Here is a 13382-nt window from a genome sequence, read left to right as displayed (position 1 = left end):
ACTCGATAAATCTTTTCGCAATTTCTTCAAAAAGAGCTCGAGCCCCCGGGCCCCACGGCCCCAAGGTCTTCACACCAAAAGGCACGAATACGAAGCTCCCATCGAGGTTTTCATATTTGCGCCTCTTGGCCTGTTCGGCGCTGATGGCCGCTGCACCCGCCATAGAGGAGGTCGCCTGAATGTGGGATGCAGTGCAGCTAAAGTGTCTACACAAGTTGCATCCCAATATTGCATCCTAAAACCATAGACTAAACCTGTGGACTAAACTTGTTTCTAAACTGACACGAAACTGACTGAATATAGGGCAACAAAGAGTATGTACCACTTATGTACCACGTATGTAGGTACCTACCTATGTTACTAGAACCACTTTAATGGCACAGAGTACATTGAATATATTTTATGGCAACCCCAAAGAGTATTATAATATACAGGGGCAACCCTCACTAAATAAACGTCAAAAGCAAAAATCAAAATCCGACATTTCATAGGTATTTTGTGGACAAAAAATATTTTACTCGAAATAAAATAAGTGTTTTGTTACATTGTGTGTTCGTGATATATTGCTTAATATAACTTTCAAATCCGCGAACAGTTCTTGAAGTTACCGGTGAGTTATTTTTTATATTTTTTGCCACAATACATCCACTAAACACCGAAATGGATCAAATTTCGTATAAATTCTAGCATATTATCTTTTGAACAGCATTTAGTTTTGCTTATTGATCTGTAGAATGCGTGCCCTTTTGTATACGATTATACTATCTTAAATTCGCTAAAAGTATTTCGGTTGAAACGTTCCGATTGGCCGAACTTTCTGGGACGAAAATGGTTTTTTTCATGCTCTCCTGTGTAGATTGATTTATTGACTAGGACGACTAGGTGATACATAACCACTTTCACCGTTATTTTGTTGCTTATGTGTCATAATTTGTAGTACTTGCTACATTCACCTTAATCACTTAATTAAAGGCACCTAAATAACCTTAATTAGAGACACATCAATACTTCATATTATGTAAATAGTGTAGAATATACCTAAACTAGCAATTATGTACTTGATTCATTTCTTTCCAGTATTATGTACTTAGTTTAATGAATTTTAGTCTTACAGAACTGTTTTAGCCTTAACCCTGCAATGGCACCGATTCTGTTGTCTTTCTCTAATATAAATTTAGAGTATCTGCATCCTTTTCTTTTTAACAATGCTAAAAAGGGACAGGACATGAACTTTACATTAAAAGACTCTTAATTTTAGTGCACGCTACAAATTTAAACAGTAGGGTCGCGACTGTGCGCAAAATCACGGGTTTTACCATCTAAAAATTAAATTTGTCAAACTCTGTCTGTCCTTTTCATATTACATTAGTAAAGAAGAGTATGCAAATACTCTAAAATTAGGTTGTGCTCAGAATCAGTACCATTGTATAGACATTTGTCTGCATCAGAGATATCAGTGCTATTCAGGGTTCATCCATCCAATTTCTCACGATGGGATGGATTTTAATAGACTTCCAAAAATGGGAGGAGGTTCTTTCTCAACTTAATGCATATTGAATCAGTTTTAAGTGTGTTGGCAAGTTTACACATCTTATTCTACAATATTATTACAATATATATAGACTAGAGAGTCACTTTAAAGAGTCATGATCACCATGATAAACCGGCTCACTACAAAGCATAGGTCTCCTCTCAGTGTGAGAAGGGTTTTGGCCATAGTCTACCACGCTAGCCATGTGCGGATTGGTAGACTTCACACACCTTTGAGAACATTATGGAGAACTCTCAGGCATGCAGGTTTCCTCACGATGTTTTCCTTCACCGTTAAAGCAAGTAATATTTAATTACTTAAAATGCACATAAGTCTGAAAAGTTAGAGTTGCGTGCCCAGGATCGAACCCCCAACCTCCGATTAGAAGGCCGACGTCCTAACCACTAGGCTTTCACAGCTTAGCTAGTCTACTCCATATCCATTTTACCCTGACCTTGTAGCTCCTGTATGATCTACCTTTAATCCTTATTCTTCGTCTCTTAGGTCAACTTGACGACCTCCCTGGCGCAGTGGTAAGCGATGTGGTGATATTAGTGGGAGGTCCCAGGTTCGATTCCTGGCAGGGATTTGGAATTTTATAATTTCCAAATTTCTGGTCTGGTCTGGTGGGAGGCTTCGGCCGTGGCTATTTACCACCCTACCGGCAAAGCCGTGCCGCCATGCGATTTAGCGTTCCGGTACTTTGCCGTGTAGAAACCAAAAGGGGCATGGGTTTATTAAAAACTGCCAGGTTAGCCCGCTTCCATCTTAGACTGCATTGTCACTCACCACCAGGTGAGATTGCAGTCAAGGGCTAACTTGTATCTGAATAAAAAAAACTAAACTGCCAAATGGTAGCTTAAAATATATTAATTACTATTACAGGCAAGAATTCATTAAAGAATTTCACTGCTAAGAAAGAAAGAATCTCTGGGATAGAAGAAAGAACATCACATTCTCCTGTATATCCTATCCAGATCCTATCCTGTGTCATGAAGATTTTCCAAGATGTTGTGTTGTTATCAATCTTTGTTAGTCAAAATTAACGTGGATTCAACGCTCCTCATATCTACTTGAAGCAAATACCTACTTATTGCTATCCAGCTTTGACTGCTGAGCTACCAAATTATTAGGCAACTTTTTAAACCGACTCTCAAAAAAGGAGTTGTGTTTTCTACCTATACACTCCGAAATCTCCGAGATATCTGAACCTGATAAAGAAATTTTGCGACATTATTCCATAAAAAATTTGGATTCCAACTCCTCAATCCTGATGCTGTACAGAACCTGACCACCAAAACTGATGGGATTTAGAAACTGTTGGTTATAAATTGATATTGGAAGTACCTACTAAGTACCCGACTGAGTTTGTTGTGGGCTCTTCTCAGACCTGGGCGCGTTTGGAACCCTCGTAGCTTTAGTTTTAAGTTTGCGTAATAATTATCACCACTATATCTTACAAATCCAACAACTGACTATCGAAAAGAGTATTTTATTCCCTATTTTGAATAAATCATTTGACTTTGATTTGTACCAAGTAAAGACTTTTTGAACTCGAGGATCCAACTCCTCATGATGACCTGATGCTTTAAGGAAATTGCATTCCTAAATCGTGGTGATCCCACAGGGTTTCTAAAAGAATCATGTTTTAACGAAATTTGGTACTGCGATACCTTGCATCCCACAGACTGGCTTCCTACAACTAGGCTACTTTTGTTCTGGAAAACTGGGATTTTTAAAAACCTAAATCCACGCGGGCGAAGCCACGGGCATTAGCTAGTTTATAATATGGGTAGTGATTTTAGCATAGTATTTTAGTGATAGCATAATATTTTACATCTATTGAATTAGCCACAATTTGTGATAAGATATGCGGCCGGCCAAGTCCGCAACTTATTCTATGCCGATAGATAACATATTTCGACGTCACTTACTCAGGCCCTTGGTTCCGGCGCCTTCCCATTGTAACCTTTACATTACCGCTTCTCCTACAAAGCATGGGCAACGGTCTGACGTCAATACATTTTATCGTATGACGTACCAGATGTCATCGAAAATTATTCATATTCATTTTAATTTGTTTTTCTCTAACTTGCTCGGAAATTGCTTCATTATTAAAGAAAAAAATTAAATTAAAAGAAAAGACATTAGTCGGTTTTGATTTGTTTTTGTCAAGTATGTTGTTACCTACCTATCATTCTTATTTTCATGTGCGTGCTATACCCAATTGTTTAGTTGTAGACATACATAATTTTGTAGTGTGTTTTAGTGTTTTATATATTATGTACTAAGTATTTTTGTAATTGTAATTGTTTGTTTCCATAAAAGTAAATTAATTAAATTAAATTAAACTTAAATGACCACTGACGGGGTTCTTTAAATGCACACTGACATAAAGTAAACATAACATGAAATTTTGCCAATCAAACATATTAATATGGAAGTTTTCATAAGTTAGTACTTATGAAAACTTCCATATTATGTTTGTTAATACAATTTTTTAAGTCCTATTAAATATTATATATGCGAAAGTGTGTTTGTTTGTTGGTTTGGTCCTATAATCACGCCACAACAGATCGACGTGATTTTTTGCATGGGTATAGGTAGTTAAACACCTGAAGAGTGACATAGGCTACTGTTTATCCTGGAATCCCGGAAAATGAAAGATTTCTCACGAACCTAAATCCACGCGGACGAAGTCGCGGACAACAGCTAGTTTGGTAAAACTTTTTTTTTTTTTAAGAATATTAGCCATATTAAATGACTAATATTCCCCTTTCCTCTCCAACTAAGCGTCAGGCTTGTGCTAGGAGTAGGTACCACAATAGTGCAACGGGCGGGTTTTGAACCGTCGACCTTTCGGTTTTCAGTCCACTCCTTTACCGATTGAGCTATTGAGGCTCTATCTAAATTAGTACTTATGGGTATACAATTGGGTATTTTACTACTTTTGAATTTGATAAATATTATTACTTTAATATAAACTAGGATGAAAATAATGACGTACGCTGAAAAAAATATTCAAATCCAACAAAGATTTACAAAGTTACAGGCATTTTAATTTTGGAGTGGGAGGGTCTTCTATCCCTTTCTCGCAAAACGAAAATTTGTATGAAACCGCACGAAGCTACTATGGCATTTGTCAAAATGACGTCATAATTCTATATTGCTATCTCAGTCTACTCAGAAATATTTAAATGATTATAACTTTTTTATTATTTGATCGATTTAATTAGTTTTTTCAGTATACGTCATTATTTTTATCCTAGTTTATAATAAAGTAATAAAAAAATTGGAGTCAAATACCAATAATAATGTAAGTAATAATAATGGAGTAATGGAGGTTGGATGTGTGTATCGCTTTTTTCCATAGAATAAATGTTCTCCATTAGAACAAAGATTATATTTGTTATTGTAGGTACCACCGCGCCGCTTTACCTTAAGAATATTGTCGCTCGACAAAAAGTGATTAGTTCGTCGTGTCGCTAGTGTGACTTTGAGCTTAGGTATTCTACGTTTTTGCTACGTAGGCCGATCAGCGATGAATAGGGAACTCTGAAAAGACGTGTTCATGCCGGTGAGACAAGGACGGAGTGACGGGGGAGCGAGACGAGGTTGGCTCGATACGCCCGCGGCCCACGGAAGGGTCTGCCTACAGTTTATATAATTTACAATAGAATCACCCGCAAAATATAATTGGCTCGTACTAAAGCCTAAAATATACTTGACATTGTAGTATATATCTCATTCATACTAGCCGTACATACTCGTATTATCCATACTAATATTATAAATGCGAAAGTGTGTCTGTCTGGCTGTCTGATAGCTTTTCACGGCCCAACAGTTTCACCGATGTTGATGAAATTTGGTACAGAGTTAGCGTACGTGCCGGGGAAGGACATATTGCATACCTAGACTTTTTATCCTGGAAAATCAAAGAGTTCCCACGGGATTTTTAAAAACCTAATTCCACGCAGACGATGTCACGGGCATCAACTGGTACTAGATAATTCGCTTTAAGGCTCCCCCACACAGACGCGTTTTTATAGGTCGATAATACCGCATGCGTTATTGCGATATCTGTTTTCAGTACATTTTGTTTTAGGATGGTCATGTAGTTACACACTACTGCGATAATAACGCCGCAATGAAAGTAGGACGTATTTGACGACCTCACTGGCGCAGTGGTGAGCGCTGTGGTCTTAATAGTGGGAGGTCCCGGGTTCGATTCCTGGCAGGGGTTTGGAATTTTATAATTTCTAAATTTCTGGTCTGGTCTGGTGGGAGGCTTTGGCCGTGGCTAGTTACCACCATACCGGCAAAGCCGTGCCGCCAAGCGATTTAGCGTTCCGGTACGATGCCGTGTAGAAACCAAAGGGGTATGTATGGGTTTAATAAAAACTGCCATACCCCTTCCAGGTTAGCCCGCTATCATCTTAGACTGCATCATCACTTACCACCAGGTGAGATTGCAGTCAAGGGCTAACTTGTTTCTGAATAAAAAAATAAATAAAAAAATATCGCAGTAGTGTGTAACTACATGACCATCCTAATACAAAATGTACTGAAAACAGATATCGCAATAACGCATGCGATATTATCGACCTATAAAAACGCGTCTGTGTGGGGGAGCCTTTACCTTCTGGGTGACATTTCTAAAAAGATTTTTTTTAGTGAGGGTCTACATCATAGGAAAAATGTATGCAAAATTTTAATTTCGAGACCCAGAGCACAGAAGAGATAATAGTACTCCAGAGGTTAATATGTGAGTCAGTGACTTTCTCCTTCAAACACATTCTGCGAATTTTTTTTCTTAGTAACAGTACATATGTCATGTCGTAACGGTTTATCCTCAATGCCTTAACATTGGCTCTGATTCATCACATGTCTATCCGTTGGCACAATTTATCATCGTCATCATCATCAACTCATGATTTAACATAGTTGTGCATGATAGAAAAACCTATGTATTTATTATAGTTAGTAAGTTTTATGTTAAAATCGCTAGTAAACCATTTAATAAAAAAAAAAAAAACAACCCATCGCTGGCTCACTACTGAGCACGGCGCTCCTCTCAGGGTGAGATCTATAGAGCGCATTGACTTATATGCTACTTCGTATGGACAGGGCTATTGAACAAACAAAATGGCACCGACTCAGTGGTGCTTTACCACCAATGCAACCTCAGTGACGTCTGGATTTCAAATGGGTCGTTCATTAGTATCTAAGAGGTGGTGCTGATTTATTTGGTTTTAAAACCGTGAAAAATTTTGTTCGCTTGACCATATCTTGTCATTTATATCGATGATAGAGCGCACTCTGACTTAGCTTAGACTTAAGACAGAGTTAAAACGAGACAGAGATCTCTCACATAAATCTGTCTCGTTTTAACTTAATCTTGAGTCTGAGCAAAGTCAAAGTGCGCTCTATAGATGTCTCCCTAAGACAGAATGGTTTGGTCATAGACTACCACGCTGACCAAGTGCAGATTAGCGGACTTCACACATCTTTCAGAACATTGTAGAAAACTCTCAAACACGCAGGTTCCTTCACGGTGTTTTCCTTCGCAGTAAAAACAAGTGATTTGATTACTTAAAACGCTCGTTATTCATTAGAAAGTAGGAAGGGAAAGTTTGCAGTTACACATTGTATTGTTTAGTAATAACTAAAACTTATCATTAATAAATATTAATTAAGAATGAATGAATTAAGTAATATCAGCAATCAATCAATCATTTTATTGCTACGTACAGCAGTCTTATTCTAAACTAATAATAGGTAAGTTTTTTTGGCCCAAAAGTGCCCAGCGTATTCTTTTTGTGAAAAAAATAATAATAATATTCGTTCAAAATTTTTACGCTTTTAATACTTATGTATGGTACATGAATTTAAAACCATTTATCAAGTGAAAAAACCTTACTGTAGGTACTGATGCGTTCGTACAATTTAAAAATCAATCGTATGGAAAATAAAAAATAAAAATAATTTGTAACACTGAAACCCTCTCTTTTTTAAAATCCATATTTTTACCAATATATTCCATATAGCTTCATGTGTCATGTGTGTGTGTTCATGTGTAGCACCTTTGGGCCTAATTTACTATGGCCACCTGGCATTCCCCTTTCGCATCACGGTTTGCAATATTTTAAACTAAAATAAATTAAGCTTACAATAAATGAATAAATTATAATGTCAAGGAAGGGTTAATGGTTTTATCTAAATATATAAAAGGAAATGCTGACTGACTGACTGATCTATCAACGCACAGCTCAAACTATTGGACGGATCGGGCTGAAATTTGGCATGCAGATAGCTATTAGGGCGTAGGCATCCGCTAAGAAAAGATTTTTGAAAATTCAACCCCTAAGGGGGTGCAATAGGGGTTTGAAATTTGTGTAGTCCACGTGGACGAAGTCGCGAGCATAATTATAGCTATAGTGTGTCTCTGCTAGCTTTTCACGGCCCAACAGTCTGATCAATTTTGTTGAATCTGGGTACATAGTTTGATCATTATTCTTTTTAATATTTATTATTTTTCTTTTTGAGGTACGAAACCCTAAAACTGACCAAATAGGTACTTAGATAGTTCTTCTAGCGTGTGGGTACCTCTTAAATCTAAAGATTGCAATACATGCATAGCAAACTGACACCAATAAGCTTTAGCAGCAAAATTCCCGTCCGATTCCGTGATGCGAACACATTCCTTGCCGTCTTCGCCGTTCCACTGTGTCACAAACGTACAGTTGGGAAATAAGTTGGGCGATCAAGTAAGCGGCATCATTTTGAAATGGATAGACCGGTACAGTTTGTTTAGTGGTATTTGTAGCTATGTTAAGGATTTTAAGGGTTCCGTACCTCAAAAGGAAGAAAGGAACCCTTATAGGATCATTGTATTGTTTGTCTGTCAAGAAACCTGTTGGGTACTTCCCGTTGACCTAGAATCTAACTAATCTAAGTAATCTAACTTTGAAAGTTGAAAATAGCAATATTTGTTCTTGAACACATTTTAATTTTTTTCTTGTGATGTAACCACAAATTTTCCGGTTTTCAGATTTTTCCCCTCATGTCTGCTATAAGGACTACCTACCTGCCAATTCTAGGTTAACGGGAAGTACCCTGTAGGTTTCTTGTCAGACAGATAGACAGACAACAAAGTGCTCCTATAAGGGTTCCGTTTTTCCTTTTGAGGTAGGGAACCCTAAAACTATAAAACGTACTAACGGATACTGTACAGAACTGTATAATCGCTACGCCGTGCTCTACCTCCGCCATTGTGCGGAGGGGTGCGAGGGAGGGGTGCTGCCGACGTCAGTCCATTGATCGTGTGACGTCACTGCAGGAAGCGTGCCCTCAGCCTCAGCCAGGGACTTCGCCTTCGGGTGACTGTGACATTCTACCTTGCTTAGTATCTACCTTAGTACGTAGTACGTACTTGAAGAGAAAATCTATACTAGCTCGGGAAAATGGGCTATTAGGGCGTAGACATCCGGCAAGAAAGGATTTGTGAAAATTCAACCCCCTAAGGGGGTATTATAGGGGTTTGAAATTTGGGTCCACGCGGACGAAGTCGCGGGGATAAGCTAGTTATTATTATATAGCGTCGCTGTGGTGGCAAATTCCGTTGTGTGGAAATATTTTTAGGAGACTATTAAAGTCAATTTTTTTGAAATAATTTGCTTTACTTTAGAACAAAATCACATATATGGCTAAAAATGTTCTCTTGAACTAGCACAGCCGCTACGGAACGCGTTTCTACATTTATACGCGCAAAGAATTTTCAGTATTTACGCACAGTAAACGTTAAGGTGACGCAGTACACTCGACCGAGATTGGCGGCGCATGTGGGTAACCTGCCCCCCAATTGTGTAAGAATAACCATTTCATGGCTATCGTAATCGTCAAGAATTCTGCCCTTTGATTGGCTGTGAAAAAACGTATACAGCGAATCAACTAATCAAAGGGCAGAATTTCTTGACGATTGCGATAGCCATGAAATGGTTATTCTTACACAATTGGGGGGCTGGTTGGTTTTCACGTGACATTGTATGAAATAGGTGAGCAAGGCACGATGATTTTCACCGAAATCAAGCGCGATTACTTCAAGAGCATCCGATATCTACAGTACAGCCAGACGACCCTTTCTAAATTTATATGCGCCTTCCATTTTATACTACCAGGCACCAGCTACGTAAGGGCAAGTATACACAGGCGCTTTTCTCGCTTGCGTTTTAAAAAAACAATAGATACTTGTAACTTGCAATAATTTTTCTACCGCCTTCATCGGCCTTCCAATAATACTCGGCCAGTTAACTTTACTTTATTTCAGGCCTGGACTGTAATGTACTATTTTTAAAGGAATACGTGCATCGTCCACATAAACTCACGAGCATCGATATAAATGACAAGATATGGTCAAGCGAACAAATTTTTTCACAGTATTGGAACCAAATAAATCAGAGCCACCTCTTAGATACTAATGAACGACCCGTTTGAAATCCAGACGTCACTGAGGTTGCATTGGTGCTAAAGCACCACTGAGTCGGTGCCATTTTGTTTGTTCAATAGCCCTGTCCATACGAAGTAATATATAAGTCAATGCTCACAAGAGTTTAGGACGTGAAGTTGAAAAATGTAAAACCTAATTTTCAGTCTAAATAAAGATATGATAATCGCAGCGGTTATTTTCGACAGTGTACCCCCGCCTTACCCCGATCACTGATTACACGGACGCGCAAGGATAACTCGATAAAAACGTCGCTTGCCACCCCGACAGCTTTAATACGATATTGAGAACCTGGAATTTTTAATAGCTTTTCACTTTATATATCGGTGTAATTTTTAACCGACTGCCAAAAAGGAGGTGGTTCATCAATTTTTTCGAGGTTTCTGGTCCGATTTTGGTAGATTACACATAAAGCGAGTTTAAAGCTGCTAGCTGATGCCTGCGACTTCGTACGCGTCGATCTCTTTAGAGAAATATTCTTCCGGTATGGGCAGTGTGCTGTGATACTCTAGTCACTAGTGGTTAGGACGTCTAAGAATACCCGGCTGAGTTTGTTGTGGGCTCTTCTCAGACCTGGGCGCGTTTGGAACCGTCGCAGCTTTAGTTTTAAGTTATATCTTACAAATCCAACTATCAAAAAGAGTAATTTATTACCTATTTTGAATAAATCATTTGACTTTAACTCCACCTCCTCTTCGGGAGGTCGGGGCCGGAGTTCGATCCCCGGCACGCACCTCTAACTTTAGGAGCTATGTGCCTTTTAAGTAATTAAATATCATTCGCTTCAACGGTGAAGGAAATATCGTGAAGAAACCAGCATGCCCGAGTTCTCCATAATGTTCTCAATGGTGTGTGAAGTCTGCCAATCCGCATTTGGCAGACTTGGCCAAAACCCTTCTCACTCTGAGAGGAGACCCGTGCTCTGTAAATTTGTGTAGTCCACGCGAACGAATAGCTTAGTATATTAATTACTAGCGACCCGCCCCGGCTTCGCATGGGTGTAATGTAGCTACTAATGTGGTGTCAGTGAGGAGTGCTTAATAATCCATACCTACCTATCAGTTGAGTAGTTTTTGAGTTTAACCTACTTTTTTCTTATAATACTATTTGTTAATTTTCGATGGAAGCTTGATTTCTTCCGACATTTTGTTAAAATATCGTCATATTTCAACAAATTAACACAAACCAATATCAAACTATACCTATAAACCTTCCTCTTGAATCACTCTATCTATTGGTGAAAACCGCATTAAAATCCGTTGCGTAGTTTAAAAGATCTAGCATTCATACATACAGTACCCGTAGTACAAGATTTTACGTCTTACCAAACCAAACCAAATTCGAGAGTCGAAATACTTCCGCGTTACAGTAAACTGGATCTTAAATGCCTTGTTTTAAAGCTTAAGTTTGTCTACACTTCTACAGCCAGCGCTCCAAGCGGAAACATTGCGAAATTAAAATCAGTGGCATTGAATATTTGACTTCAATTCAAGGCTGTTTAGGTCCATTTTACTCTAACGCGGAAGTATTTCGACTCTCGAATTTGGTTTGGTTTGGTGAGACGTAAAATCTTGTACTATGGGTACAGACAGCGAGAAGCGACTTTATTTTATACTATGTAGAGATGCCTAATTATTATTATAATTATTAATTTTGAATATATGAATTAAACATAAATCAGTTGCCAACTTACTTTCAAAGGGATCCAATATTGCAACGGGATCAAAGTGTAATCTATAAATAATAAAAACAACATCAAAGCATCACGGGCGTCCGTTACATTTATTTATGAACTGCAATATGACCTGACCCGGGTTTGGAACTCCCTAATGGTTCCATAAATGGCACGTGGCGACTTAGGGGCTTACCTGTCTACGTTCGACTTTGTTTTTATTTTGACCAGCACTTTTTACTGTAGGGCCGGTAGGCTAGGTAGATACCGCCCTAGAAAAGGAGTGTACCTAATGTTTTCAAGATTTCATAGCGGCTATATTGAAAAATGCGGCCAAATGTAGAAAAAATAATCTTCAATTATTTTCACTTAATAAACAGAGTCCAGACCTGATGCTGTGCAAACCGCATTCAAGTTTTTCTAAAACTATTAAATTACATACTTGTTTTGTACTTAAGCTAGGTTAACGAATTTCGTTTACTTCTGTAGGTATTCATGGGTATAAATAAACATAACCTCTAATAGATAAGTAGGTACATAAAAGGTATGTAGGTTATGTTTTGACAAAATAAATGTAAACTCTATTTTCTAAAAGCAAATAAAAATACACGTGCAAGTCGCAAGGAAATGAGAAATCGTGTTTTCATTCATTTGTTAAGAGCCGGGAGACTTGTCGACACTTGTCGGTATAAAAATAGCGCACACTTATTTGGTTTCTGGTTTCATAAACATTATTTTTTAATGACCACCCATAATGGTTTTGTTAGGTACGACTTTTAGAACCAACCATTGTTTTACGGACTGAAAGAACGTTTTATTTCTAGTAAAATAATTGGAATGAAATAGATTATATTGTATAATGAATTATAAAATTCATTATATAACTTTACAAACTGAAATTAACATTTTTCGATTGCTTATTGCTTAGTCTTATTGGTCTCGCTTGGTGTAAAATACCGTATTGATTGGGATAAAGTTGGTATTCTGAGGTTGAGCTTGAGTTTATGATAAATTGCTACTAAAGTTTCAGCCTTTTTTCACGTCCCCCTTTTCCTATCTTGTGTTAACAAGGGGTGTCAAAAGTAATTAATTTACTTTTTTTAGCAAAAACAAACTGAAAGAGCATTTCTAATCGGAAATTAATTTAATCGAGCTGCCAAAGCATATAAGTCCTCGATAATAATTTAGTGGTTACGATAATATATATTACTAGCTGATGCCTGCGACTTCGTCCGCGTGGAATTAGGTTTTTAAAAATCCCATGGGAACTCTTTGATTTTCCGGGATAAAAAGTAGCCTATGTCACTCTCCAGGTCTTTTAAATTAAATTTAAATTAAATAGTTTATTTCAGATAACTTAAGTTTACTCTAGGAGGTTGGAGCCTTCTTTTAGGAGTAGGCGAACTATTCCTGTGTCAGAAGACACCGCTCTTCCTTAACAATATTATCATCAGCGATATCAAGCAAACGTGTGTCAGTTAGTAAAATCTTTATGTATACCCATGCAAAAAAGCACGTCAATCCGTTGCACCGTTGCGACGTGATTGAAGAACAAACCAACAAACAAACACACTTTCGCATTTATAATAAGGGTACTGATTCTATACATAATATAAAGTAAACGTTTTTCCTTGAAAGCGACCCTTATTTATATAATTCTGTCAGCAACATATCTG

The 13382-nt window shown here is 37.8% G+C and overlaps 2 protein-coding genes across 4 annotated transcripts in view; one reads left to right on the top strand and one right to left on the bottom strand.

The window, feature by feature from the left end:
• The window catches only part of LOC117990940 (large ribosomal subunit protein eL34-like), a 192482-nt gene that overhangs the window by 168757 nt on the left and 10343 nt on the right, over positions 1 to 13382 (bottom strand). The gene's annotated exons all lie outside the window — the stretch shown is intronic.
• Positions 471 to 13382, top strand: part of bsk (mitogen-activated protein kinase dJNK) — a 92730-nt gene continuing 79818 nt past the window's right edge. For 2 of the 3 annotated variants that reach the window (XM_069504963.1, XM_069504960.1), the window contains exon 1: positions 476 to 610. The gene's annotated coding sequence lies outside the window, so the exon portion shown is untranslated. Of the gene's footprint in view, positions 611 to 13382 lie in introns of all 3 variants that reach the window. The other variant, XM_069504959.1, reaches the window with a different exon arrangement.

The sequence above is a fragment of the Maniola hyperantus genome, chromosome 19 (genome assembly GCF_902806685.2).
Source record: "Maniola hyperantus chromosome 19, iAphHyp1.2, whole genome shotgun sequence".
In the NCBI taxonomy this organism is placed as follows: Eukaryota; Metazoa; Arthropoda; class Insecta; order Lepidoptera; family Nymphalidae; genus Maniola; species Maniola hyperantus.
The sequence above is the reverse complement of the archived record's forward strand: the minus strand, read 5'-3'. Positions and strand labels throughout refer to the sequence as shown.